At 45.8% G+C, this 3,520-nt stretch overlaps 1 pseudogene; it reads right to left on the bottom strand.

The window, feature by feature from the left end:
- Positions 1 to 592: 592 nt before the first annotated feature.
- On the bottom strand, positions 593 to 2,338 carry LOC123072280 (uncharacterized; annotated as a pseudogene).
- Between the last annotated feature and the right edge of the window lie 1,182 nt (positions 2,339 to 3,520).

Genomic DNA, 3,520 nt, shown 5'->3' with positions numbered 1-3,520 from the left:
TGGAGAACTTGCAATACACTTCTACAAACTTCATGTTTTTTCAGTGAAATGAGCAGAGGTTGTGCGACGTGGCATGAACGTCTATACATTTGTATTCGTAAGCTTAATATTGCTATCAAAATCAGAACTAAGTACGAGACTATTGTTCCTACTCATACTTATTGGCCAAATAGCAGACAGAACGACACATGTTGATTGCAGAGTAGTGACAAATACTAAAGAATAGAAGACAGTAAAAAGGCATGCACTAGCTAGATGAGATGTACTCAAGCCCATCTGAATAATATTGATTGGTCATACATTTCCATACCTCATAAGAGAAACATAGCTTTCCATCATAGAAGTTGTACCCAGTGACGATAATACAAAGATCAAAGCACAGGGGGATCATTGCTCTTGATCATGCCCCCCGTTCAGTGCAGGGGAAATAGGAGGCCAGATCATCATAAAGAGAGAGATATGTATGTGGTTCATACCCGGACGAATAAAATGATGATCAGAGGTTCTAAGACCCAACTTACATGACCAATTGACTGCAATATCTACTGTTTTGGGAAGAGAAATAAATAGCAAAATACTATACGCACCACAGTTAATCTTAGATGATCAGTGTAGTTCTGCTGGATAACTTGCAATACACTTCTGTAAACATCAGAATGTTTTCAGTGAAATGAACAGAGGTTCTTAATATCCAACTTACGTTCCGCAGAATCTAGTGTTCTACAATGTGGCATGAACATCTGCACATTTGAATTGCTTCGCTTAATATTTTAATGAACTCGGAACCAGGTACAAGCCTATTATTCATACTTATTGGCAAAATAGCAGACAAGACAACACATGTTTACTGCAGAGTAGTGACAAATACTAAAGAATAAAACACGATAAAATGGCACACTAGCTAGATGAGATGTAGTCAAGCCCAACCCAATAATATTGATTAGTCATACATTTCTGTACCTCATCAGAGAAACATAGCTTTCTATCATAGAAGTCGTACCTAGCAATGATAGCACAAAGATCAAAGCACAGCGGGATCATTGCTCTTGATTGTGTCCCTTTTCTTTGCAGGGAAAACAGGCGGCCAGACCATCATAAAGGGAGAGACATGTATGTGGCTCAAACCCATACGAAAAAAACCATGATGATACGGTGCCTGCTCATACACCTTCTTAACAACCCTGCTCCTCAGATGAACATAAAGGACAACACCATATCTCGCATAATCCAAGAATACAAACTCGGCATTGTCCCCAACTGCATCAACACCAAGAAAATCGCCATCTTGTGGCATCCAAACCCAATTGTGACCAGCAGAACTGTATGCCTCGCGGACACAAAATGTGTCCACCAGCAGCCAGCCGCTCGCACCATCGCTGTTGCTCATCATCCGATGGAGCCACACACTGAGCTGAAACCCGTCTGCATTGACAAGATATATCCCGGAACCCTCGGCAGATGAGAGCATGTAATTGCGCCCTATTCCAGCTGGGAGCTCGAGCATGAGGAACCTTGCCGCAGCCAAATCTAGACCCAGGATGCACCCAAAGCTGGTCACCATGAAAACCTTGCCACGGACGGGTGGTAGCATTTTTGTAAGGAAGGCTGCAGGATTCGGGACCTCTGTCATTGCGGTGGCAGGGAAGCCCCAACCGCCGGATCCCAGCACGTATACTTCCGCACGGACTTTCCGCTGGACCTGCCACAGATATACCAAGGTGATGCCGCCGCGGCTCCCATCCTCGGTTAGGAAAATCATAGTGAACACCCCTCCAGCGGACTCAATGTGGGGCGGCGGGATCGGTGGGAGGAGAGGACCACCTCGGACTCCCCGGAGAGCAGCGGCGCGAGGAGAGAGTGCTTGACCCTTCCGCCGTGGAAGAGCGTGGTGATGAGGCGGCCGTTCCGGCTGTGTCCGATACCCGGCCCACGGCAGCCGAAGGCGGCGTTGCAGGAGGAGGCCACACGGCGTGAGAGAGCGGCGAGCTCCGGGGACTGCTCGAGCTGCACGAACTGATACCGGGCGTCGTTGCTGACGCAGAAGCCAAGGAGGCGGGGTGGGTGGCGCTCGCGGAAGAGGCGGAGCAAGGCCGGGTCGGAGGCGTGGAGGAGCCACCGCTTGGAGACGAGGGAGGCGCGGACGAGGCAGTTGGGGAAGCCGAGGCGGAGGAGGATCTCGCGGAAGAGGTCGTCGTCGCCGAGCACCGACCTCACCGACGCGGCCGCGGCCGCCGTAGTCGGCCTGTCGCCGTCCATGATTTTTGGATCTGGGGGATTTCTCAGAGTCAGAGGAAAGGGGATTTCTCCACAAGTTTTTTTCTCTACAAGTGAGACTGGGAGTGAGGGAGTACTACTTGGGCCAAGGCATGGTATCATGTTTTTATTAGCTCGCCAAATGGTATCATGTTTTGCAAACTTTGCATGAGAATAGTTCAACTTTGTTCTAAAATCTAGAAAGAGGTTAAACTTTGCAAAAGAGAAGTTCAAAAAAGACGGTAATAATAATTTTGCACGTTTAAGTGTGCTCACCTTGGTGCAGGGCATCCTGACCATTTTCCGCGTTGGACATCCATTTTCCGTGAATCATTTGGTTACGTTTCTTTGGACATCTTGCAAAGATATTCACGTCTATTTAGTTACCACACCCATGTTTCAGGGCTCTAATGCCCTTCTCAAATACTTCGAGCACCTTATTAGATGCTCCCGGGGTCCAATGTAATACATTCATATACGGTTTGGTTCGTATTATCGATGGTTGTAACTGTCCTACATATTACTCACCATTTACATGATTCATATGTACACGTACATTCTCTTGGACTTTTTTTTCTTTCTTTCTTTCTTTCTTTCTTTCTGTGGCATGACCTCTTCGATGATTTCTTATATGCACTCCCACCCTATAGACTATATTTGAAAGAATGTCTTAACAGTTCGGATATTGAATTCTAAGTCTGAGCTCATCTGCTCCTGGTGAACAGTAATTTTTTTAAAAGAATCTAAATTTTTTCTCCAAGCAAGATGCTGAAATGCGTGATGTCTGTCTAAATTTTAGGGTGTTTGGACATTCGAGGAGCTCATGGCAAAAAAAGGCACAACCGGCTCCGAATAGTGTTTTTTCAAATGTTTCCAAAACACCCTGAATTTGTCTTTTTGGGCACGAGCTCCTCGAATGTCCAAACTTCATCAAATTTGCGTGGACATCACGCATTTGAGCATCTTGCTTGCAAAAAAAGTACATATTTTAAAAACTATTTTTAGCAATTTTACTATTCATGTTTGGGCTCATCTGAGCCCGGGAGCCAAATTGTTGTCAATGGGATTTTGTGAGAAATAAAAGAAATTAATTAGAGATTTCTGGTGGGGAGACAAGAATGGCCACGGGAAGTCCAATGGATGGCCTGCGACCATATGATCAAACCAAAAAGGGCATGAGGAATTGGGTTTAGGGACGGGCATCTTTTAAACCCGGCGTTGCTTGCAACATAGGGATAACGTTTGCTGCAAAATCTTGACAGTTTAT

This window comes from Triticum aestivum, chromosome 3B (genome assembly GCF_018294505.1).
Source record: "Triticum aestivum cultivar Chinese Spring chromosome 3B, IWGSC CS RefSeq v2.1, whole genome shotgun sequence".
Taxonomy (NCBI): Eukaryota; Viridiplantae; Streptophyta; class Magnoliopsida; order Poales; family Poaceae; genus Triticum; species Triticum aestivum.
This window is presented reverse-complemented; position numbering and strand designations above follow the sequence as displayed.